Source organism: Ixodes scapularis, unplaced genomic scaffold, assembly GCF_016920785.2.
Source record: "Ixodes scapularis isolate PalLabHiFi unplaced genomic scaffold, ASM1692078v2 PGA_scaffold2__306_contigs__length_199485367, whole genome shotgun sequence".
NCBI classification, from domain to species: Eukaryota; Metazoa; Arthropoda; class Arachnida; order Ixodida; family Ixodidae; genus Ixodes; species Ixodes scapularis.
The window spans coordinates 74,826,358-74,853,638 of NW_024609857.1; the positions used below are offsets into that span (position 1 = coordinate 74,826,358).

The 27,281-nt window shown below is 50.0% G+C and overlaps 1 pseudogene; it reads left to right on the forward strand.

Moving 5' to 3' along the window:
- LOC121836533 overlaps positions 1-25,826 on the forward strand; it is a 148,351-nt pseudogene extending 122,525 nt beyond the window's left edge.
- Positions 25,827-27,281: the final 1,455 nt, after the last annotated feature.

The following is a 27,281-nucleotide window of genomic DNA, read 5'->3' on the forward strand; positions in this document are numbered from 1 at the left end:
ACGCATCGACTATCGTGGTCGCCGCATCATCACGCGTGGAAAGAAGCAAGAAGTGCTGGCTTACCTACTATCGGTCATCAGCGGAACCCTGACGGCTGTACAACCTGCTTAGAAGGACGGCGCCTGGGGCTTCGTCGGCACTCGCACACAGCAGCGGCGGCGGAAGGCACGCAACAACTTGGCCTGACTGCGGTCTATCTGCTTCGCACACGCATTGACTATCGTGGTCGCCGCATCATCACGCGTGGAAAGAAGCAAGAAGTGCTGGCTTACCTACTATCGGTTATCAGCGGAACCCTGACGGCTGTACAACCTGCTCAAAAGGACGGCGCCTGGGGCTTCGTCGGCACTCGCACACAGCAGCGGCGGCGGAAGGCACGCAACAACTTGGCCTGACTGCGGTCTTTCTGCTTCGCAGACGCATCGACTATCGTGGTCGCCGCATCATCACGCGTGGAAAGAAGCAAGAAGTGCTGGCTTACCTACTATCGGTCATCAGCGGAACCCTGACGGCTGTACAACCTGCTTAAAAGGACGGCGCCTGGGGCTTCGTCGGCACTCGCACACAGCAGCGGCGGCGGAAGGCACGCAACAACTTGGCCTGACTGCGGTCTATCTGCTTCGCAGACGCATCGACTATCGTGGTCGCCGCATCATCACGCGTGGAAAGAAGCGAGAAGTGCTGGCTTACCTACTATCGGTCATCAGCGGAACCCTGACGGCTGTACAACCTGCTTAAAAGGACGGCGCCTGGGGCTTCGTCGGCACTCGCACACAGCAGCGGCGGCGGAAGGCACGCAACAACTTGGCCTGACTGCAGTCTATCTGCTTTGCTGACGCATCGACTATCGTGGTCGCCGCATCATCACGCGTGGAAAGAAGCAAGAAGTGCTGGCTTACCTACTATCGGTCATCAGCGGAACCCTGACGGCTGTACAACCTGCTTAGAAGGACGGCGCCTGGGGCTTCGTCGGCACTCGCACACAGCAGCGGCGGCGGAAGGCACGCAACAACTTGGCCTGACTGCGGTCTATCTGCTTCGCAGACGCATCGACTATCGTGGTCGCCGCATCATCACGCGTGAAAAGAAGCAAGAAGTGCTGGCTTACCTATTGGTCATCAGCGGAACCCTGACGGACGTACAACCTGCTTAAAAGGACGTCGCCTGGGGCTTCGTCGGCACTCGCACACAGCACTGGCGGCGGAAGGCACGCAACAACTTGGCCTAACTGCGGTCTATCTGTTTCGCAGACGCATCGACTATCGTGGTCGCCGCATCATCACGCGTGGAAAGAAGCAAGAAGTGCTGGCTTACCTACTATCGGTCATCCGCGGAACCCTGACGGCTGTACAACCACTTTAAAAGGACGGCGCCTGGGGCTTCGTCGGCACTCGCACACAGCAGCGGCGGCGGAAGGCACGCAACAACTTGGCCTGACTGCAGTCTATCTGCTTCGCAGACGCATCGACTATCGTGGTCGCCGCATCATCACGCGTGGAAAGAAGCAAGAAGTGCTGGCTTACCTATATACTATCGGTCATCCGCGGAACCCTGACGGCTGTACAACCTCCTTAAAAGGACGGCGCCTGGGGCTTCGTCGGCACTCGCACACAGCAGCCGCGGCGGAAGGCACGCAACAACTTGGCCTGACTGCGGTCTATCTGCTTCGCAGACGCATCGACTATCGTGGTCGCCGCATCATCACGCGTGGGAAGAAGCAAGAAGTGCTGGCTTAGCTACTATCTGTCATCCGCGGAACCCTGACGGCTGTACAACCTCCTTAGAAGGACGGCGCCTGGGGCTTCGTCGGCACTCGCACACAGCAGCGGCGGCGGAAGGCACGCAACAACTTGGCCTGACTGCGGTCTATCTGCTTCGCAGACGCATCGACTATCGTGGTCGCCGCATCATCACGCGTGGAAAGAAGCAAGAAGTGCTGGCTTATCTACTATTGGTCATCCGCGGAACCCTGACGGAAGTACAACCTGCTTAAAAGGACGGCGCCTGGGGCTTCGTCGGCACTCGCACACAGCAGCGGCGGCGGAAGGCACGCAACAACTTGGCCTGACTGCGGTCTATCTGCTTCGCAGACGCATCGACTATCGTGGTCGCCGCATCATCACGCGTGGAAAGAAGCAAGAAGTGCTGGCTTACCTACTATCGGTCATCAGCGGAACCCTGACGGCTGTACAACCTGCTTAGAAGGACGGCGCCTGGGGCTTCGTCGGCACTCGCACACAGCAGCGGCGGCGGAAGGCACGCAACAACTTGGCCTGACTGCGGTCTATCTGCTTCGCAGACGCATCGACTATCGTGGTCGCCGCATCATCACGCGTGGAAAGAAGCAAGAAGTGCTGGCTTACCTACTATCGGTCATCAGCGGAACCCTGACGGCTGTACAACCTGCTTAAAAGGACGGCGCCTGGGGCTTCGTCGGCACTCGCACACAGCAGCGGCGGCGGAAGGCACGCAACAACTTGGCCTGACTGCGGTCTATCTGCTTCGCAGACGCATCGACTATAGTGGTCGCCGCATCATCACGCGTGGAAAGAAGCAAGAAGTGCTGGCTTACCTACTATCGGTCATCAGCGGAACCCTGACGGCTGTACAACCTGCTTAGAAGGACGGCGCCTGGGGCTTCGTCGGCACTCGCACACAGCAGCGGCGGCGGAAGGCACGCAACAACTTGGCCTGACTGCGGTCTATCTGCTTCGCAGACGCATCGACTATAGTGGTCGCCGCATCATCACGCGTGGAAAGAAGCAAGAAGTGCTGGCTTACCTACTATCGGTCATCAGCGGAACCCTGACGGCTGTACAACCTGCTTAAAAGGACGTCGCCTGGGGCTTCGTCGGCACTCGCACACAGCAGCGGCGGCGGAAGGCACGCAACAACTTGGCCTGACTGCGGTCTATCTGCTTCGCAGACGCATCGACTATCGTGGTCGCCGCATCATCACGCGTGGAAAGAAGCAAGAAGTGCTGGCTTACCTACTATCGGTCATCAGCGGAACCCTGACGGCTGTACAACCTGCTTAAAAGGACGGCGCCTGGGGCTTCGTCGGCACTCGCACACAGCAGCGGCGGCGGAAGGCACGCAACAACTTGGCCTGACTGCGGTCTATCTGCTTCGCAGCCGCATCGACTATAGTGGTCGCCGCATCATCACGCGTGGAAAGAAGCAAGAAGTGCTGGCTTACCTACTATCGGTCATCAGCGGAGCCCTGACGGCTGTACAACCTGCTTAAAAGGACGGCGCCTGGGGCTTCGTCGGCACTCGCACACAGCAGCGGCGGCGGAAGGCACGCAACAACTTGGCCTGACTGCGGTCTATCTGCTTCGCAGACGCATCGACTATCGTGGTCGCCGCATCATCACGCGTGGAAAGAAGCAAGAAGTGCTGGCTTACCTACTATCGGTCATCAGCGGAACCCTGACGGCTGTACAACCTGCTTAAAAGGACGTCGCCTGGGGCTTCGTCGGCACTCGCACACAGCAGCGGCGGCGGAAGGCACGCAACAACTTGGCCTGACTGCGGTCTATCTGCTTCGCAGACGCATCGACTATCGTGGTCGCCGCATCATCACGCGTGGAAAGAAGCAAGAAGTGCTGGCTTACCTACTATCGGTCATCAGTGGAACCCTGACGGCTGTACAACCTGCTTAAAAGGACGGCGCCTGGGGCTTCGTCGGCACTCGCACACAGCAGCGGCGGCGGAAGGCACGCAACAACTTGGCCTGACTGCGGTCTATCTGCTTCGCAGACGCATCGACTATAGTGGTCGCCGCATCATCACGCGTGGAAAGAAGCAAGAAGTGCTGGCTTACCTACTATCGGTCATCAGCGGAACCCTGACGGCTGTACAACCTGCTTAAAAGGACGGCGCCTGGGGCTTCGTCGGCACTCGCACACAGCAGCGGCGGCGGAAGGCACGCAACAACTTGGCCTGACTGCGGTCTATCTGCTTCGCAGACGCATCGACTATCGTGGTCGCCGCATCATCACGCGTGGAAAGAAGCAAGAAGTGCTGGCTTACCTACTATCGGTCATCAGCGGAACCCTGACGGCTGTACAACCTGCTTAAAGGACGGCGCCTGGGGCTTCGTCGGCACTCGCACACAGCAGCGGCGGCGGAAGGCACGCAACAACTTGGCCTGACTGCGGTCTATCTGCTTCGCAGACGCATCGACTATCGTGGTCGCCGCATCATCACGCGTGGAAAGAAGCAAGAAGTGCTGGCTTACCTACTATCGGTCATCAGCGGAACCCTGACGGCTGTACAACCTGCTTAGAAGGACGGCGCCTGGGGCTTCGTCGGCACTCGCACACAGCAGCGGCGGCGGAAGGCACGCAACAACTTGGCCTGACTGCGGTCTATCTGCTTCGCACACGCATTGACTATCGTGGTCGCCGCATCATCACGCGTGGAAAGAAGCAAGAAGTGCTGGCTTACCTACTATCGGTTATCAGCGGAACCCTGACGGCTGTACAACCTGCTCAAAAGGACGGCGCCTGGGGCTTCGTCGGCACTCGCACACAGCAGCGGCGGCGGAAGGCACGCAACAACTTGGCCTGACTGCGGTCTTTCTGCTTCGCAGACGCATCGACTATCGTGGTCGCCGCATCATCACGCGTGGAAAGAAGCAAGAAGTGCTGGCTTACCTACTATCGGTCATCAGCGGAACCCTGACGGCTGTACAACCTGCTTAAAAGGACGGCGCCTGGGGCTTCGTCGGCACTCGCACACAGCAGCGGCGGCGGAAGGCACGCAACAACTTGGCCTGACTGCGGTCTATCTGCTTCGCAGACGCATCGACTATCGTGGTCGCCGCATCATCACGCGTGGAAAGAAGCGAGAAGTGCTGGCTTACCTACTATCGGTCATCAGCGGAACCCTGACGGCTGTACAACCTGCTTAAAAGGACGGCGCCTGGGGCTTCGTCGGCACTCGCACACAGCAGCGGCGGCGGAAGGCACGCAACAACTTGGCCTGACTGCAGTCTATCTGCTTTGCTGACGCATCGACTATCGTGGTCGCCGCATCATCACGCGTGGAAAGAAGCAAGAAGTGCTGGCTTACCTACTATCGGTCATCAGCGGAACCCTGACGGCTGTACAACCTGCTTAGAAGGACGGCGCCTGGGGCTTCGTCGGCACTCGCACACAGCAGCGGCGGCGGAAGGCACGCAACAACTTGGCCTGACTGCGGTCTATCTGCTTCGCAGACGCATCGACTATCGTGGTCGCCGCATCATCACGCGTGAAAAGAAGCAAGAAGTGCTGGCTTACCTATTGGTCATCAGCGGAACCCTGACGGACGTACAACCTGCTTAAAAGGACGTCGCCTGGGGCTTCGTCGGCACTCGCACACAGCACTGGCGGCGGAAGGCACGCAACAACTTGGCCTAACTGCGGTCTATCTGTTTCGCAGACGCATCGACTATCGTGGTCGCCGCATCATCACGCGTGGAAAGAAGCAAGAAGTGCTGGCTTACCTACTATCGGTCATCCGCGGAACCCTGACGGCTGTACAACCACTTTAAAAGGACGGCGCCTGGGGCTTCGTCGGCACTCGCACACAGCAGCGGCGGCGGAAGGCACGCAACAACTTGGCATGACTGCAGTCTATCTGCTTCGCAGACGCATCGACTATCGTGGTCGCCGCATCATCACGCGTGGAAAGAAGCAAGAAGTGCTGGCTTACCTATATACTATCGGTCATCCGCGGAACCCTGACGGCTGTACAACCTCCTTAAAAGGACGGCGCCTGGGGCTTCGTCGGCACTCGCACACAGCAGCCGCGGCGGAAGGCACGCAACAACTTGGCCTGACTGCGGTCTATCTGCTTCGCAGACGCATCGACTATCGTGGTCGCCGCATCATCACGCGTGGGAAGAAGCAAGAAGTGCTGGCTTAGCTACTATCTGTCATCCGCGGAACCCTGACGGCTGTACAACCTCCTTAGAAGGACGGCGCCTGGGGCTTCGTCGGCACTCGCACACAGCAGCGGCGGCGGAAGGCACGCAACAACTTGGCCTGACTGCGGTCTATCTGCTTCGCAGACGCATCGACTATCGTGGTCGCCGCATCATCACGCGTGGAAAGAAGCAAGAAGTGCTGGCTTATCTACTATTGGTCATCCGCGGAACCCTGACGGAAGTACAACCTGCTTAAAAGGACGGCGCCTGGGGCTTCGTCGGCACTCGCACACAGCAGCGGCGGCGGAAGGCACGCAACAACTTGGCCTGACTGCGGTCTATCTGCTTCGCAGACGCATCGACTATCGTGGTCGCCGCATCATCACGCGTGGAAAGAAGCAAGAAGTGCTGGCTTACCTACTATCGGTCATCAGCGGAACCCTGACGGCTGTACAACCTGCTTAGAAGGACGGCGCCTGGGGCTTCGTCGGCACTCGCACACAGCAGCGGCGGCGGAAGGCACGCAACAACTTGGCCTGACTGCGGTCTATCTGCTTCGCAGACGCATCGACTATCGTGGTCGCCGCATCATCACGCGTGGAAAGAAGCAAGAAGTGCTGGCTTACCTACTATCGGTCATCAGCGGAACCCTGACGGCTGTACAACCTGCTTAAAAGGACGGCGCCTGGGGCTTCGTCGGCACTCGCACACAGCAGCGGCGGCGGAAGGCACGCAACAACTTGGCCTGACTGCGGTCTATCTGCTTCGCAGACGCATCGACTATAGTGGTCGCCGCATCATCACGCGTGGAAAGAAGCAAGAAGTGCTGGCTTACCTACTATCGGTCATCAGCGGAACCCTGACGGCTGTACAACCTGCTTAGAAGGACGGCGCCTGGGGCTTCGTCGGCACTCGCACACAGCAGCGGCGGCGGAAGGCACGCAACAACTTGGCCTGACTGCGGTCTATCTGCTTCCCATACAAAAATGGTCTATGGCCGTCTATGGAAAATCCTATGGTGAGCTATCACCTTCTATGGCCCTCTATGGTCAGCCATAAGAAACCATAAAACACGCTATAGCCACCTATAGAAAAATGTATGTCTTCAAAGCTTTAGAATCTCGACCATTCCGATTTCTATACCTGGCTATAGAATAATTTATGACTACGCAGCTATAGACTCGCGACTATTCAATATTCTTTAGCAAGCTATAGACATACGTATGTCCTTGATGCTATAGATTCGCGACTATTGAATGTGCTTTAGCCGGCTATAGAGTGGTGTATGTCCCTAAATCTATAGAATCGCGACCATTGAATTTTCTTTAGCCGACTCTATAGCATTTTATGTCACCGAAGCTATAGGCCTCTGACCTTTCAATGTTCTTTAGCCGGCTATAGAGTGGTGTATGTCCCTAAACCTATAGACTCGCGACCATCGAACTTTCTTTAGCCGTCTGTATAGTGTTTTATGTCACCTAAGCTATAGGCCTCCGACCATTCAACGTGCTTTAGCCGACTATAGAGTGGTGTATGTCCCTAAATCTATAGAATCGCGACCATTGAATTTTCTTTAGCCGTCTCAATAGTGTTCTATGTCACCAGAGCTATAGCCTCCGACCTTACAATGTGCTTTAGCCGGCTATAGAGGGATGTATGCTTCCCGAGCTATAGACTCGCGACCATCCAATTTTTTTAGTCGGCTCAATGGTTTGCTTAAACTATAAATCCGCGACCCTTTTTTTTTTTTTTTTTTTTTTACTGCAGATGTACGAAAGTGGAAGAGAGTCATTCATGCGCTCGATCGGGGCGAGAATTTTCTTCAGCCAAATTAACGGGGCGTACGTCGCCGCGGCTATACGCCCGCGATCAGAAAAGCTTCCTTAGCTGCCTATAGGACTATTGCAGTTTTGCCGGCTGCTTTCCCTGCGCATTGCCTTATTTCGGCGTTGACGTCATCTCAATCTTCCGTTTTTTAGCTCTAATTATCTGTCGTTTCCAGTGTATTTTGTAATTATATGTATTTCATAGCGCGCCTTCTACTTTGTCCATGTCCCAGCCATGTTTTTATTTCTTTCTGCCTGCTGTGTTAAATATATTTAATGTTTTTTGTGTATATTTCGTCGTTCTCGACGCGGCGTCAAGAACGCTGCTTACGCCACTACAGAGGTGAGCTTTACTCTTGTCACGACGGTTTATCGCGCTATAAAGCCGTCCATTGGACTCGTATAAAGTCTCGAGAGGGCGGTTTCGAATGCCGGTGGACATGTCATCGGTGTAGGTAGAGCAACGACGTAGCAATCGCGACGCGAGAGCTGACTGCGCCTCGATCTGGCCGGCCGCGCTCGCTCTGTGGAAATGTAAGCTTGGGACTCTCGAGCCCTGTTAGCTTACTGAAGATGCAAGACACTACTTGGTCGTCGCGAATCCTTTGCCCATCGAATGGCTTCGAAGCCGTTCCAGCGCCCGGCGTATACCCTACGCAGTGTCCTCCAACAACCGTTCGCACAGCATCGGAACCCTCCGTCTGCGAGCCCCGGCGGTTCGCCGTCGCGGGGATTATGTTCGCGGAAGTTCATGTTCGCGGTGTTTCATGTTCGCCGCAGGAGTTCATAAAATGCTCCCATTAAAGTCGCGACGATAAATCGTCGGCGCTCGCAGACTGCCAGTAGGCTCCGGGCGGTCGCTGACAGGCGCTGCTGCCTAGGGTACGCCGAGCACTGGAACGTTTTCGCCGGCGTTCGCAGGACAAAGATTCTCAACGACAAAGCAGCGCCCTGCATCATCAGCAAGTTAACGCTGCTCGAGAGTCCCACGCTCACATTTTATCAGAGTGAGGCGCAGTCGTCTCTCACTTCGCGATTGCTGCGTCGTTGCTCTGACTAAACAATTGACAGTTCTCTCGAGACTTCATGAGCGTTAAATCGACGCGTCTATAGCGCGATAGAGTGTCGTGACAACAAAAAAGCTTACCCCGGCAGGGGCGTGAGCAGCGGTGCAATCTCCGTCAACGCCCATGTCGAGAACGGCGAAATATACACAAATAACAGCCGAAAAAAAATTAATATCATTAGGCACGCGCTACCCTAGGTGCGTCCTATTATCTCTCTGTTTTGCGAATTCAACAAATCAGCAAGCGCTGTGGCTAATTTCTCTTCTTTTTCTTTAAATTATGAGACATTAAAGTCATTAGAGCTTCTTGGAGCACACATCCCCACCACGTGTCATCATGGTGCTCAGAGATTGTAATTGATGGCAGTGATATAGACTGAACTCACGGATGAAAAACGTATTACACAAATTTCTTAAACCACGCAATCATAGATGCCACAACGATGCAAAGATTCCCAAAATTTAAGTTTAAAAATGCGAACCTAACAGTGTACACATAATTCAAAAGTGCTTGGTAAAAAAAAAAAAATATATATATATATATATATATATATATATATATATATATTTATTTATTTATTTGTTTGTGGACATCCTGCGCAAAAAAAAAGTATTCGCCAGTAATTATTCATTTTAAATTATAATGTGGACTACAAAGCGTAAAATATGATATCTTCAAACCTCCCTCGTTTTGGGTCACTTCTGGGAAGTGCAGCTTTAGAAAAAAGTCCAAAAGCTGGGGGGCCTTCATGGAGCTGTCCTGTTCACTCGGTAGTGACAGCAGAGTAGGCGCTATGCGTGTTTGAGGCCAATCACGTCTCCGGTTAGGGTACCGTGACAACTGTCTCGAAGCTGGTGATAACGCTGGACACGGCACCTGCCTTAAGCCCAAGGCCACACATAGCATCCACTGCACTATCAACCTTGGCTCGAACTGTCAACAGGATATAAGTGACACATTCTCTCGCTGTGTTCATTGTTGGTATGCCCCTGAGGATTAGTCTTTGTGATCGCACCCCCGTTCTGGCCTTGAAGAAGCTCCGCTTTTCAATTTTTCTGTTTTCTCTTTTTCCCTACGCTAAAAGCATTGTAGAAGGTGCGGACTCGGCGGACCAATCAACCGTAGACTTTTTATCGCTTCACTCCGCTCTCTGTGCGCATGTAAGGGAAGGAGCGTGATCACGTGGTTTGACGGATGACGCATTAGCCACTGCCAATCCCGGAATGAGGCTGCTTGCGGACCTAGTTTCGCGTGTCGTGCGGCCCACGGGGCTGCTGTGGATTTCGCTTCTATGGTAAAAGGTATCCCGATCGAAAAGTCCTACCCGTATGTCGGCAACAAGCGATTTCTTCAAAGAAGCCCAAGACATTCTTGTGATGCTTTCAGTGTTCGGTTCGGCAAATGACAGCTTGTGCTACATCGTGGTGAATCTTCACGGATCCCTTCCTTCTCGGTTTTGTGTTTGAGTGGTTGGTCTGCAGTGCCCGTGTCGACGTATATTTCGGATTACATCTTTCAAGTCCGGTATTTTGAACGTAAGTGCGCTGCAACCTACTCGGCGACAATTGACCGTTCTGTAGTGTCTATCTCCTGGCAGTGCTATATCTTCTGACAGCTGGGAGAATAATTTCCCCGTAATTCTAACGCAGTCGCCTGCTATTAGCTCTCTGAAATCATGTGAAAATTGTAGTTAGAATACTGACATTCTTATTCTCCCAGCGTTTTGTGAAAAGACGTTTCATGGACACCTTTGCGTGGAAAGACGTTTCATGGACACACGTTTAGTCGGCACTCGTTACGCGAATTGCACGCTGCAGGGACATTTCGTCGCGCCTGTATTCCTGAAGCGCGTGCTCACCGACTCAGCCCACCTGTTCACGCCACTTCTTGGCAAATTATTAAAAAAAAAAACATATTTTGAGTTGTTTATAAACGTCACGTGTTGATGAAACGATCTCGATGAAACGTCTTTTGATAAATTGATTGCAGCGCCAATGAGTGGCGACTGGCATTAGAATTTCGGGGGGAAGGGGGGGGGGGGGGGAGAATTCGGCCGGCTGCCGGGGGACTAGACACTACCCAGGAATTGCCTTTGGTTCTTGTTTGCTTTGCAATATTCTCAGTTGTATAACAGCTCAGTAGTACCTCTTCACATAGTAGAGATTGCTTAATGTGTGCTTGTCTACAGAATGGGCTGTGTGTAATAAACTTCTAGGAGATTTGAAAACAATACCTTGTGTCTGTTTACCTGTGCTTTTGCAAACACCTGAGTGAGTGCATTTGTTTTTTGTTGTTGTTTTGTTGAAATGTTAGCTATTTGTTTTAAATGGGGCTATGAAGTTCGGCACGTCTCACAAGGTTTTTTTTTAAAGATGTCCAGTGACAACAAAGGATTTGTTTCACATTTCATACGATTGCGGTAAAAAGAAAAACTACAGGCAGCTTTGGCACGATGGCAAAGAGACTCATAAGACGAGCTATAGAATGAGCTATAGCGGACCATGCAAAGAGCCATAGGCGGCTAAAAAAACTATAGGAAAAGCCATAAGCAGCTATAGCACGGTGTCTAAAAAGATCCATAAGGTAAGCCATTGAGATCTCTATAGCAGACCATACAAGAAGCTATAGGCGGCCGTAGCACGATGGGTAGAAGGAACCATGGGACGAACTATAGAATGAGCTATAGCGAACCATACAAAGAGCAATAGGCGGCTAAAGAAAGCACAGGAAAAGCCATCGGCAGCTATAGCACGGTGTCTAAAGCGAACCATAAAGTAAGCCATAGAGATCTCTATAGAAGACCTTACAAGAAGCTATAGACGGCCAAAGGAACCAAAAGAAAAGCCATAGGCAGCTATAGCACGGTGTCTAAAGCGAACCATAAAGTAAGCCATAGAGATCTCTATAGAAGACCTTACAAGAAGCTATAGACGGCCAAAGGAACCAAAAGAAAAGCCATAGGCAGCTATTGCACGGTGTCTAAAGCGAACCATAAGTAAGCCATAGAGATCTCTATAGAAGACCTTACAAGAAGCTATAGACGGCCAAAAGAACCAAAAGAAAAGCCATAGGCAGCTATAGCACGGTGTCTAAAGCGAACCATAAAGTAAGCCATAGAGATCTATATAGAAGATCTTACAAGAAGCTATAGACGGCCGAAGGAACCAAAAGAAAAGCCATAGGCGGCTATAGCATCTTTTCTAAAGAGACCCATAGATTAAACCATACAAAATTCGATAGCCAAATTTCTATTGAAAAAGCTATAGACAACCATAGGGTAGACCATAGGAAAAGCTATAGACAGCCATAGAAGCGGCTATAGCTAATTGGGCCAATTTTCTATAGCCGGCCATACAAAGGATTTTCTATAGCCGACCATAGACCATTTTTGTATGGGTTCGCAGACGCATCGACTATAGTGGTCGCCGCATCATCACGCGTGGAAAGAAGCAAGAAGTGCTGGCTTACCTACTATCGGTCATCAGCGGAACCCTGACGGCTGTACAACCTGCTTAAAAGGACGTCGCCTGGGGCTTCGTCGGCACTCGCACACAGCAGCGGCGGCGGAAGGCACGCAACAACTTGGCCTGACTGCGGTCTATCTGCTTCGCAGACGCATCGACTATCGTGGTCGCCGCATCATCACGCGTGGAAAGAAGCAAGAAGTGCTGGCTTACCTACTATCGGTCATCAGCGGAACCCTGACGGCTGTACAACCTGCTTAAAAGGACGGCGCCTGGGGCTTCGTCGGCACTCGCACACAGCAGCGGCGGCGGAAGGCACGCAACAACTTGGCCTGACTGCGGTCTATCTGCTTCGCAGACGCATCGACTATAGTGGTCGCCGCATCATCACGCGTGGAAAGAAGCAAGAAGTGCTGGCTTACCTACTATCGGTCATCAGCGGAGCCCTGACGGCTGTACAACCTGCTTAAAAGGACGGCGCCTGGGGCTTCGTCGGCACTCGCACACAGCAGCGGCGGCGGAAGGCACGCAACAACTTGGCCTGACTGCGGTCTATCTGCTTCGCAGACGCATCGACTATCGTGGTCGCCGCATCATCACGCGTGGAAAGAAGCAAGAAGTGCTGGCTTACCTACTATCGGTCATCAGCGGAACCCTGACGGCTGTACAACCTGCTTAAAGGACGGCGCCTGGGGCTTCGTCGGCACTCGCACACAGCAGCGGCGGCGGAAGGCACGCAACAACTTGACCTGACTGCGGTCTATCTGCTTCGCAGACGCATCGACTATCGTGGTCGCCGCATCATCACGCGTGGAAAGAAGCAAGAAGTGCTGGCTTACCTACTATCGGTCATCAGCGGAACCCTGACGGCTGTACAACCTGCTTAGAAGGACGGCGCCTGGGGCTTCGTCGGCACTCGCACACAGCAGCGGCGGCGGAAGGCACGCAACAACTTGGCCTGACTGCGGTCTATCTGCTTCGCACACGCATTGACTATCGTGGTCGCCGCATCATCACGCGTGGAAAGAAGCAAGAAGTGCTGGCTTACCTACTATCGGTTATCAGCGGAACCCTGACGGCTGTACAACCTGCTCAAAAGGACGGCGCCTGGGGCTTCGTCGGCACTCGCACACAGCAGCGGCGGCGGAAGGCACGCAACAACTTGGCCTGACTGCGGTCTTTCTGCTTCGCAGACGCATCGACTATCGTGGTCGCCGCATCATCACGCGTGGAAAGAAGCAAGAAGTGCTGGCTTACCTACTATCGGTCATCAGCGGAACCCTGACGGCTGTACAACCTGCTTAAAAGGACGGCGCCTGGGGCTTCGTCGGCACTCGCACACAGCAGCGGCGGCGGAAGGCACGCAACAACTTGGCCTGACTGCGGTCTATCTGCTTCGCAGACGCATCGACTATCGTGGTCGCCGCATCATCACGCGTGGAAAGAAGCGAGAAGTGCTGGCTTACCTACTATCGGTCATCAGCGGAACCCTGACGGCTGTACAACCTGCTTAAAAGGACGGCGCCTGGGGCTTCGTCGGCACTCGCACACAGCAGCGGCGGCGGAAGGCACGCAACAACTTGGCCTGACTGCAGTCTATCTGCTTTGCTGACGCATCGACTATCGTGGTCGCCGCATCATCACGCGTGGAAAGAAGCAAGAAGTGCTGGCTTACCTACTATCGGTCATCAGCGGAACCCTGACGGCTGTACAACCTGCTTAGAAGGACGGCGCCTGGGGCTTCGTCGGCACTCGCACACAGCAGCGGCGGCGGAAGGCACGCAACAACTTGGCCTGACTGCAGTCTATCTGCTTCGCAAACGCATCGACTATCGTGGTCGCCGCATCATCACGCGTGGAAAGAAGCAAGAAGTGCTGGCTTACCTATTGGTCATCAGCGGAACCCTGACGGACGTACAACCTGCTTAAAAGGACGTCGCCTGGGGCTTCGTCGGCACTCGCACACAGCACTGGCGGCGGAAGGCACGCAACAACTTGGCCTAACTGCGGTCTATCTGTTTCGCAGACGCATCGACTATCGTGGTCGCCGCATCATCACGCGTGGAAAGAAGCAAGAAGTGCTGGCTTACCTACTATCGGTCATCCGCGGAACCCTGACGGCTGTACAACCACTTTAAAAGGACGGCGCCTGGGGCTTCGTCGGCACTCGCACACAGCAGCGGCGGCGGAAGGCACGCAACAACTTGGCCTGACTGCAGTCTATCTGCTTCGCAGACGCATCGACTATCGTGGTCGCCGCATCATCACGCGTGGAAAGAAGCAAGAAGTGCTGGCTTACCTATATACTATCGGTCATCCGCGGAACCCTGACGGCTGTACAACCTCCTTAAAAGGACGGCGCCTGGGGCTTCGTCGGCACTCGCACACAGCAGCGGCGGCGGAAGGCACGCAACAACTTGGCCTGACTGCGGTCTATCTGCTTCGCAGACGCATCGACTATCGTGGTCGCCGCATCATCACGCGTGGGAAGAAGCAAGAAGTGCTGGCTTAGCTACTATCTGTCATCCGCGGAACCCTGACGGCTGTACAACCTCCTTAGAAGGACGGCGCCTGGGGCTTCGTCGGCACTCGCACACAGCAGCGGCGGCGGAAGGCACGCAACAACTTGGCCTGACTGCGGTCTATCTGCTTCGCAGACGCATCGACTATCGTGGTCGCCGCATCATCACGCGTGGAAAGAAGCAAGAAGTGCTGGCTTATCTACTATTGGTCATCCGCGGAACCCTGACGGAAGTACAACCTGCTTAAAAGGACGGCGCCTGGGGCTTCGTCGGCACTCGCACACAGCAGCGGCGGCGGAAGGCACGCGACAACTTGGCCTGACTGCGGTCTATCTGCTTCGCAGACGCATCGACTATCGTGGTCGCCGCATCATCACGCGTGGAAAGAAGCAAGAAGTGCTGGCTTACCTACTATCGGTCATCAGCGGAACCCTGACGGCTGTACAACCTGCTTAGAAGGACGGCGCCTGGGGCTTCGTCGGCACTCGCACACAGCAGCGGCGGCGGAAGGCACGCAACAACTTGGCCTGACTGCGGTCTTCGCACACGCATCGACTATCGTGGTCGCCGCATCATCACGCGTGGAAAGAAGCAAGAAGTGCTGGCTTACCTACTATCGGTCATCAGCGGAACCCTGACGGCTGTACAACCTGCTCAAAAGGACGGCGCCTGGGGCTTCGTCGGCACTCGCACACAGCAGCGGCGGCGGAAGGCACGCAACAACTTGGCCTGACTGCGGTCTTTCTGCTTCGCAGACGCATCGACTATCGTGGTCGCCGCATCATCACGCGTGCACTGTTAGAAAAACTTCTGTCAAAATATGGGACACATACATGCTAACCTTGTTGCCACAACATGTACTGTATTACCGGACTACGGAACATGTTCCATACTTCTTTAGTACGGGACATGTTGCTGTATGGGCAGCCACAACAAGTTCCATACACCATCATCACGGAACAAGTACTGTATGCTACAGGAAATGTACCATCGTGGCACACAGCAGCACATGTTCTGTTGCAAGCCATGCCAGAACATGTACCATTTTTACGAAGTACATTACATGTTCCAATGCGTCCAAAACGATACAGGTTACATTTCTTGTACGTACGGAAAAAGTTCAGTCTTGTTTGTGATAGTCCTCGCCCCATTTTATGTTACTGCCGCTATTCAGGAGTACATCCGGGCTTTGTATGTCACATGTCAAGCTCCTCCTTGAAAAAGTTGATATGCGACATGCAAAACAGGGATGTCCTGGCAGTTTGCAGGCGCAACTTGATGCACCTCTTTGCAGCATAAAATTGCCTGCAATGCGCAAATGTTCCCCAAACTTGTATTTATGGAAAATTTGAACTGTCGTATCTAATGCGAGCACTATCCTGAAAACAGAACAATGAATTTGTGACATATATACTCAATAGAACAGCCAGGAATGCCATGAGAAAGTGTTCACATGCTACGTCAAGTTTAGAGAGCATTGTACATGTAGTGACGGGGATAAAGGCAGATAAACATTTGTAAAAAAATCGTTATCAAACTAAGTTCACGTTTGGTCCTTTTGGTTCCAACCCATAGCAACGGACCCATTGCAAAGAAGACTGAACAGTTTGCTGCTTCAAAAATATTCACATTTTTTTTGTTTTAAATGACTAGAACAGATACACAATAAAAAAAAACGCTGTTCATGCCGCAAATATTTTGGGGGGCAGCTCAGCCATAAAAAATATATCAAAGTGAGCAGTCTCCTAAAAAAATGTGACCAAAAATTATGCTGACATGCTACATCTCGAAAAGAACCATCTTGGCCTATACAACAAATTGTAATATTAACAATAGAAAAGAAAGATTAATCTAAACAAGCACCGAAGTTTCTTTCCACTTCTTTTGGAACTTCGAGAACTCTTGGAGGGCTCCCTGCGCCTTCAAATGCACCAGAGCAACTTTTCTTGACGACTGCCGGGACCCCTCCTGCGGGTTCATTGCCACAAGTCGCCTGAAAAAAAAGATAACATAAATAAAGGGTGGGATTTCTTAGAGGAGGATGTATAACAGAAGCTAAGGAGTTCCTGGCTCCTTCTTGAACTTCTCTATCGGTTCGTAATCCAATCTGGACAAATTCTAAACCTCGTCTATAGTATACTTTCAAGCCGAGACACGCCCTTAATTTGGACAGTCCGTGCACACACCATGAGCCTCCAAGTCTGATCATTGCAACAAGACGAATCGTGATTGTACACACACACACAAAAAAAAACGATTCAGCTTACTGGCATCAGTTCTCAGTAATAACTGGACACATTTCGGATCTTGTGTCAGCACACAACGCTAAAACATTCTACAACCCGAGACGGAGGCTACAAAGAAGGACGAACACATCCGTCTCAATTGAAAGGTATGTCTTCGAAGCCTCCATCTCGGTTTGTAGAATGTCATATTAACCAGCTTGCCTGTCTAGTAAGGTTGTACCCAACGATACTTCGGTTAAAAAAAGGAATTCACAATACCAGTAAATGCAATATTACAAAAAAACTTGCCTGAAGTGCTTAAGCAGAATATTCTGGTTATTATTAGAGGGAGTTGATTAAAGTAGAAGTTTGGGCTAGTTGGTATTTCATGATTAAAGATTAAAACAGCGCAAGGACACGGACAAGAACAAGAAGGTAGACAAACAAGGCGCTGACTTACAACTGAAGTTTATTCGTTCTAACAGCGAGTATAAATACTGTATTGTCACAACAAACAAACATGAATAAAAAGCTTGACCTGGATGCCACGTGCTCACTAGCCATCGCTATACACTGTCACGGTTTGTCTAAATAGGAACGCTCCTTATCTGATAAAGATAATGACGGAATGCTGACACAGTTTTGCCCCAATCTTCCAATTTCCCGCGCCTCAATGATTTCCCGAGTGAGTTTGTCTTTATTCTTCCTAATTACTTCACATTTGTCAAAGACGGGAGCGCAGCAACAGTCTCGGCAGTGCAGGCCAAGGTGACCTGACACAACTCTAAACACGTTATACTTGTGCTCCCGCAGCCGATCATTGAGGCATCGCCCCGTTTGCCCGACGTATCTCCTGCCACACGAGAGGGGAATAGAGTACACTACTCCCTCCACACAGTCTACGAATTGGTCCTGGTGTTTTTTGGTGAAACCCTGCTTTTCTTTAGAACAGGAGTTCACTTTTCTGCACAGCCCAGATAGCTTCTCTGGAGCCGAAAAAACCACATCAACTCCAACCCTACGGCCAACTTTCTTAAGATTGTGAGATATCTTATGGAGGTATGGTAAAACAGTCACTTTTTTGTTAACCCTACGAGCCTGCTGGGTAGTTTCCCCACGTCCTTTCTTAAGTAAGCTCTCAGCAACTGTCGTCAACAGGTAAGACGGATATCCCGCATGTCTGAGCCTTGCCGCTTGTGTGTCGAAGCTTTCTTTCACCCTGTGGGGGCAGGACTTAAACAGGACATTTCTAAAACAGAGGTTAACAATTCCTCTTTTCACAAGTTTGGAATGCGCTGACGAAAAAGGCAAGATGGGTTTCTTTGCTCTTGGCTCATATATCCAGCATACATGGCCATGACCAAGTTGCAGGCTCAGGTCCAGAAACCTAATGGCCGCATTTACAGGTACTTCATGCGTCAGCACCAGCGGTTTCAGACACTCTTTGAACGTTGACAGGACAAACGACACAGCCGAATCAATTTCCTCATTGTCACAATCTAGGAGCACCAAATAGTCGTCTACGAATCTAAAAATTTTCCCCACCTTGGTTCCTTCTAGCTTGCCTGACAGGACTTTATCGTGGAACGCAAGAAATATATCGCTTAGTACTGGGGCTATACATGACCCTATGCACACGCCATTTCTCTGAATAAAAACACCGTCATCTGTGGAAGAATGTATTGACAGTCATGGTACCGTGGCGTTTCAGAATGTATCTGGACTTAGTGTGAGTCACTTTCTAGAACTTTTATCTTTTTATCTCAAGTCGACGTTCGCGATCTGGAATGACGGTGTTTTTATTCAGAGAAATGGCGTGTGCATAGGGTCATGTATAGCCCCAGTACTAAGCGATATATTTCTTGCGTTCCACGATAAAGTCCTGTCAGGCAAGCTAGAAGGAACCAAGGTGGGGAAAATTTTTAGATTCGTAGACGACTATTTGGTGCTCCTAGATTGTGACAATGAGGAAATTGATTCGGCTGTGTCGTTTGTCCTGTCAACGTTCAAAGAGTGTCTGATAACCTCCGTTTTAGAAATGCCCTGTTTAGGTCCTGCCCCCACAGGGTGAAAGAAAGCTTCGACACACAAGCGGCAAGGCTCAGACATGCGGGATATCCGTCTTACCTGTTGACGACAGTTGCTGAGAGCTTACTTAAGAAAGGACGTGAGGAAACTACCCAGCAGGCTCGTAGGGTTAACAAAAAAGTGACTGTTTTACCATACCTCCATAAGATATCTCACAATCTTAAGAAAGTTGGCCGTAGGGTTGGAGTTGATGTGGTTTTTTCGGCTCCAGAGAAGCTATCTGGGTTGTGCAGAAAAGTGAACTCCTGTTCTGAAGAAAAGCGGGGTTGCACCAAAAAACACCAGGACCAATTCGTAGACTGTGTGGAGGGAGTAGTGTACTCTATTCCCCTCTCGTGTGGCAAGAGATACGTCGGGCAAACGGGGCGATGCCTCAATGATCGGCTGCGGGAGCACAAGTATAACGTGTTTAGAGTTGTGTCAGGTCACCTTGGCCTGCACTGCCGAAACTGTTGCTGCGCTCCCGTCTTTGACAAATGTGAAGTGATTAGGAAAAATAAAGACAAACTCACTCGGGAAATCATTGAGGCGCGGGAAATTGGAAGATTGGGGCAAAACTGTGTCAGCATTCCGTCATTATCTTTATCAGATAAGGAGCGTTCCTATTTAGACAAACCGTGACAGTGTATAGCGATGGCTAGTGAGCACGTGGCATCCAGGTCAAGCTTTTTATTCATGTTTGTTTGTTGTGACAATACAGTATTTATACTCGCTGTTAGAACGAATAAACTTCAGTTGTAAGTCAGCGCCTTGTTTGTCTACCTTCTTGTTCTTGTCCGTGTCCTTGCGCTGTTTTAATCTTTAATTAGAGGGAGGTTATCATTTGAGCCCGTTCTCGTTTCGCCATTCTCACTTGGCCCTTCTCAAAACAACCATTCTCAAAAAGATCTTCTCTCTTGGACCTGGCGCATTTGGTCCTTTCCCGTTTCGTCCTTCGCATTTCAACTCTCCTCATTTGAGTCCGTTCTCGTTTCGCCCTTTTCACCTGGCCCTTTTCAAAACAGCCATTCTCAAAAATATCTCGCTTTGACCCGTCGCACTTGACTCGTCCTATACGAAAATCTTTTTTTTTTTGGGGGGGGGGGGGGGGGGGTTATATTAATAAGTACATTGATATATTTTGTGCGTGCGTGTGTGTGTGTGCCACGCTACAGGCATACTCTCTCTGCCAAGGATTTTAGCAGTGCGTCGAGATCGTCGTGAAAAGCTACTAGCTGACAATAAAACAGACCAAGTGTTTATCGGAGCCAGATCATATTCCGAAATGTCACGTTTTTTGGGGGTCTCTCGACCTGGGACACTGCCACCACTTCTATATTGCAGTGTTTTTCAAATGGGGGTCGCGAAGGCATCTATAGGGGTCCGCGAAGCCATGTCTTATCAGTCAAGCACGACAATATTAGTTGTCTTTCTTCACGTCGTTAAGAAACGTTCCGATTTTTGGGTGAGTACTCTCGTGCGTGTGTCAATGAGATAAGTCTACTTCACAGTAGCAATTAGTTATATTCATTTATTAAATCATTATCATGATAGCCTATACCTTTCTATTCCCCCCACCCCGAGCGGGGTCCTCCATCATCTCCGCCTTTCTACAAGGGGTCCGCGAAACATCAATGGTTGAGTACCACTGCTAATATGTATGCTATTTCTGTTCAAACAAAGTTTCCAAATTAAATGTTCATCGCTTTTTTTTTTTTTTTCGTTTGCTTAGAGGAAGGGAAGGACGCGTCATTGTACGATTCTCAGTGTGCACCTCTACACATAACATATACCTAATGGTATGTTGGGGGCCCAAGCAAGGTAAGGCTCATCAACAAAGCCGCGAAGGCATAACAACGTTAGAAGCATGCCGAAGTAATGCCATTCGGTCGTAGGGCGAACGGGCAAAATGAGAATGGGCCCAGTTGCGAAAAACACGATTCGGATCTTATGAGAAGGTTCAAACGAGAAGGACCAAATGAGAAGAGGACGAAATGTGCAAGGTTCAAATGCGAATGGGACGTTTTGAGATACACCCATTATAAGAATGCTGAACATTCATGTCTTTTGGTTCATATTACTTATTCTAACTGATAAGCATAGCCCGGTCACAGGTATATTCGTGTGCCCCTGCAGAACAAGGGCTCACGTATTTGAAGCCGATCGATACTAAGGCGGATTAAAAAATAAGTTGCATGCTCTGTAGGATGCACAAGTTCTAGTATTGGTTCTATATGACAATGTATCTGAATACCAGATTCATACTGATTCTTTCATTATATTGCAACATAATAATATGACCTACAGAAAAACGGTCCTCCCAAGCAGGTTACGCAGTTACTGCAGCACATCCAATTAATGTGAGCAACAAATATTTTCAAGCGAATTGTGAATAAGGGCGTCTAGAAAGCAGCACGTTAACATCAGGCCTTGGGCTTTCTTAGTTCGAAGTTTCAACAAAAACATGGTACAACATGTTCCAGGTTGCTGTTGAACGTGCCAAACAAACACAAATGCTAACGCTAATATGCTGCTCTACAAAACATATTTCTTTCCGAATTGCTGCCGAAAGTTAGACACTTTGTTTAACGTAATTGACAATGCCTCAGCGAAAGTGTGACCAAGCTGAATGAAACCCTTAATATCTACATGGGAATACTGCAATACGTTTGAGGAATCGTTATGCGTCTGCTACACCGAGCGTTTTTTTATTTTTTTCTTACAGTTTTGTTAAAAAAAAAAAAAAGCCATGAAAGCTACACTTATCAGATTTGTGCGAGTGAGTTATACGCCCAGGGGGCATTTGGGGGTGGTTAATCTTCGCGATAAGTCGGCTAATTAATTAAAATTCGTTAATTAACTTTTTAATTACTGAAAATAGTCATATGGTTCCAATTAGAAATTTGCTGAGCGTCGTCCAAAACCCCTAAATCAGTAATGTTTAGAAAGACTTTGAGCGCGTGAAAAGAGCAACAGTGCGCTGAAGTTACTACTCGTGGATAAAAAACAGGATAAAAAACATCGCCGCAAGGTACGAAGTCAGAGTGTCACTATCTGCCCCTTTCAGGCTCAAAGGATTATGCAGGAAGGTCAACAATGAAGTGGACGAGTCTAACAGCAAGGCACTGTGTCAAGTGAAACACAGGAGCAAATTTGTTGAATGTGTCGAAGGTGTGGTATACAAAATACCACTGTCGTGTGGAAGATCCTACGTCGGGCAGACTGGGAGATGCCTTAACGAGAGACTAAGGGAGCACAACCATGCATGCGGACAACTGCAAGCACCTGGCAACCTTGCAGCGCATTGTTCAAAATGCAACTGCAAAGCTCTCCTTGACACTACTTCCATCTTGGCCCGATCAAAGGACAGAACAAAGCGTGAAATATTCGAGGCTTTTCACATGGCCTCGGGTAGACACGGAGCGTGCGTCAGTGAGCCATCACTAGCTTTGCGACAAGAAGAAATAGATCTACTCAATAAGATACCAAACTTGTCGGAGCAAACATCAGGCCCCAGGTAAACGCTACAAAAACACACCATCCAGTTCGTATATCAAAGAGGCAGCTACAGCAAACACCATCAAGGTCAGAAGCCAACAAATTCAAGACATCAACCATTCGTTTTCTAAGCCGCTATTTTGGAAATACGGGTCGGGCGAGAAAAAAGAGAAAGAAATTAAACAGTTGTTAGTCTGCGCCAATTCATGCATGTTTTTGTCTGTCCTTCTGCATTAACTTCATTTCTCCAGTTTTTTTCCGCGTAACTACGCAGCGCAGCATACCATCAATACTAAGTAGGGTCGGGTCGGGCAGTATGCCGCCCCGAATCAGGAACTATAAAACGCCTAGCTTTATGCAGCTGGGAAGACGAGACGCTACACGCTGGGCATCCCGAACTTGGAATATACGACACCCTTAGAGATAGTAAAATAACACTGCGTTAGGAACAACTTAACGTATACGTACCTTGGAAAACAAAGCCGTCTACGCACCGCTGAACGCCTCTGACGACGCGATAACAACGTCGAACTCGCCTTCCGAACGGGCAGCAGCACTCCGCAGCTTGCGGGCCCACCGGGCCCACGCCGGCCGGTAGCGGCTTGCGCATGCGCGGGTGAGAGATGTCTTCCTGCGCGCGGCGTAACACGGCTCACGGGCACTGTACTTCCGCGGTCTGATAGAGTTCCATAAAAATTGCTGGATATCCGGCACTTTTGGGCGCGTTCAATTCGCTTATACCAGTTGAACCGACTATAAACTGTAGTCTTGTAAGGCTTTTTTTATTTATACGGATAAGCTCATACTTATTGCCTAAATAGCACATTTCAATGCATATGGTACAGTTCCCGTTTTTGAAAGCAAACAGCACATTGTATGCATTTGCAGAAAACGGGACATGTTCTATTCGGTTTTTCCACGTAGATTGATGGAATTTTCTAACAGTGTGGAAAGAAGCAAGAAGTGCTGGCTTACCTACTATCGGTCATCAGCGGAACCCTGACGGCTGTACAACCTGCTTAAAAGGACGGCGCCTGGGGCTTCGTCGGCACTCGCACACAGCAGCGGCGGCGGAAGGCACGCAACAGCTTGGCCTGACTGCAGTCTATCTGCTTCGCTGACGCATCGACTATCGTGGTCGCCGCATCATCACGCGTGGAAAGAAGCAAGAAGTGCTGGCTTACCTACTATCGGTCATCAGCGGAACCCTGACGGCCGTACAACCTGCTTAGAAGGACGGCGCCTGGGGCTTCGTCGGCACTCGCACACAGCACTGGCGGCGGAAGGCACGCAACAACTTGGCCTAACTGCGGTCTATCTGTTTCGCAGACGCATCGACTATCGTGGTCGGCGCATCATCACGCGTGGAAAGAAGCAAGAAGTGCTGGCTTACCTACTATCGGTCATCCGCGGAACCCTGACGGCTGTACAACCTCCTTAAAAGGACGGCGCCTGGGGCTTCGTCGGCACTCGCACACAGCAGCGGCGGCGGAAGGCACGCAACAACTTGGCCTGACTGCAGTCTATCTGCTTCGCAGACGCATCGACTATCGTGGTCGCCGCATCATCACGCGTGGAAAGAAGCAAGAAGTGCTGGCTTACCTATATACTATCGGTCATCCGCGGAACCCTGACGGCTGTACAACCTCCTTAAAAGGACGGCGCCTGGGGCTTCGTCGGCACTCGCACACAGCAGCGGCGGCGGAAGGCACGCAACAACTTGGCCTGACTGCGGTCTATCTGCTTCGCAGACGCTTCGACTATCGTGGTCGCCGCATCATCACGCGTGGGAAGAAGCAAGAAGTGCTGGCTTAGCTACTATCTGTCATCCGCGGAACCCTGACGGCTGTACAACCTCCTTAGAAGGACGGCGCCTGGGGCTTCGTCGGCACTCGCACACAGCAGCGGCGGCGGAAGGCACGCAACAACTTGGCCTGACTGCGGTCTATCTGCTTCGCAGACGCATCGACTATCGTGGTCGCCGCATCATCACGCGTGGAAAGAAGCAAGAAGTGCTGGCTTATCTACTATTGGTCATCCGCGGAACCCTGACGGAAGTACAACCTGCTTAAAAGGACGGCGCCTGGGGCTTCGTCGGCACTCGCACACAGCAGCAGCGGCGGAAGGCACGCAAAAACTTGGCCTAACTGCGGTCTTTTTGTTTCGCAGGTTGGTGGCTTCATGTCTTTTTTCTTAAAAAACAGTTTCCTTCCGCTGCTGCTGCTGTGCCACAACTTTTCTTTGAAAATGAGCGAGTGCTTGTATTGTCATGATTCTGTGTATGAGGATGGTATGTTTATGACATGTATTGCATGCAAGTACCCTCACCACCTAGGCAAGTGCTCTGGCATAACCACCTCTAGGTTTCGCAACAAGGGCGGCTCTTTTAAAGACACTTGGAAGTGTGTGACATGTGAAACAGCAGAAAGATGAGGCACCCTAATGCCTAGTGAACTGCATAATTCCAGGATTGAATGTGAACTGAAATAACTAAATGGAAACATTTCTATGCTTCTTCCACTTGTTGCGAAGGTGAATGCTCTCCCAGACCTTGTTGAAAAAGTGAATGGGATTGAGGCATCAATTCAAGGTCTTTCTGCTCAATACAGCACAATACTATCTAAACTGGATGAGCAGAGTAGCGATGTTTCTGCTTTACAAAGGAGAGTTGAGTATTTGAAGTTGGATTCATCAGCGGGCGCGACAGCGAGCTCTGAGCAAATGAAACTTCAGCTTAATGAGCTGGAGCAGTATAATCGCCGTCTGAACATTGAGGTTCACGGTATGGCAAAGGAGGTACATGAAAATCTCTTAGAAAGGATGAACATCTTGGCTTGTAATCTTAGACTCCCTTAACTAGCGAACTCTGACCTTAATGCCCTTTATCACCTTCCATCACGGCCTGGTAAAGAACCTGTCGTGATTTTTCAGTTCGTATTCAACTATCTGAAGGAAAAGTGGATCGAGAGTCACTCTCGCCTCAAAACTAAAGAACCTAAACGGCGTTTTTTTTTTTACCATTTAGCTCCCACGAATAAGCGATTGCTTTGGCTCGCACGGCAGAGGTGTGAAGAAAGGGGCTACCGTTTTGTTTGGCAAAAGAAAGGACATATTTTTGTACGGAAAAGTGAGGGCGAAAGGGCCATTCGGATCTGTGACGAGGGCGATCTCGAAATATAGGACCATCGTGGAATGGTAAAAAAGTGATTGCAGCTCTGAATGGAAGCCTCAACGTGTAACCCTCGCTATCATAATACTAGTTCTTTTCGGCTTGTCGCGTCTAATTCGCTTTCGTTTTATCATCTAAACGTTTGCAGTTTAAGAAACTAGGAGGATGAGGTCAAGATTTTTGTATCTTCTTTAAACCACGATTTCGATCTATTGACCCTTAATGAGACATGGTTTTTTGGTATTAGTGATGTAGTACAATTTGAAGGATACAGGTGTGAAGCTGCATACAGAACAAATAGGAGAGGAGGCGGCGTTGTCATTTAAATAAAGAACACTTTTGTTTACGAAGTAATATCTGATTTCAGAGTTATCAATTCAAGTTTTGAATGACTTTTTGTTAAAACGAGTGCATTCGTGTTTGGTGTTATCTATAGGCCCCCTTCTGGGTTGCTAGAATAGTTTTATTGTTTTATTGAGCAAATGCTAGAATGTTTCCGTACTTAGAATGCCTGTTGTACTTATGGGCGATGTTTATATTAATCTTTTGCAGCTATCTGACCTAGTTAATGAGTTCATAGATATTTTATCTTCAAATGTTTTTTCCAATGTAATTGATGTTCCCATCCGCATCACAGATTCTAGCGAAACACTGATTGATCTGTGCTTGACAAGCTGTGATAAAGCTGATATTGCGGCAGGTATACTCATGACTGATATAAGTGATCATTTATCGCTTTTGCTTTATTTGAAAATATCGGTCGCATACTATTACACAATTGAATAGAAAAACTACCACGCGTCTCATAACAGAGGGGAATATTGAATATTTGCGCCAACTTGTTTCTTCTATAGACAGGAGTGAATCATTGCATAGTACAGATCCTAACGTCTTATATGATTTATTCCTAAACACAATTATTGAGGTCTATGATCGTGCTTTCCTTGCAATAACAATAAAAAAGAGCAAGAAGGCAGGAAAACTTTGGATAACTCGTGACATTCTACAGAGAATTAAAGCACGGAATGAACTTTTCAATACATTTATAATATGCCGAGATTTATGTATTTTAAAAATATTTTAAAATGGGAATAATTAAGCTGGGTTCTGATATAAAGAAGTCTCGTATCCGGTACTATACCGGTAAATTTGCGGAAATATTGTTTCATGCCCAAAAAACTTGGCGTACAGTCAAGGGCCTTTTACGGGGAACGCAGAATATCATTTAAACCGAAATGAGAGTAGGCGAGCAAACCTTAAATGGAAAGGCTCTCGCTGACGAGTTTAACCGGCATTTTTTAACTTTTGGAGGCTCTCCTCTGTCGACTTCGGAGGATTTTGAGAAGTATATTAAGTACAATATCCAGCACAAGATGTTTCTTTACCCCATTTCCCCTCCTGAAATTGTCAGCCTAATCGGTAGTTTAAAAAATAATTGCTCTTGTGATTTTGATGGTATAAGGGAGGCACCAATTAAAGCAGTTTCGGATTTAATATGTGATGTGGTCTGCCACTTAGCCAACCT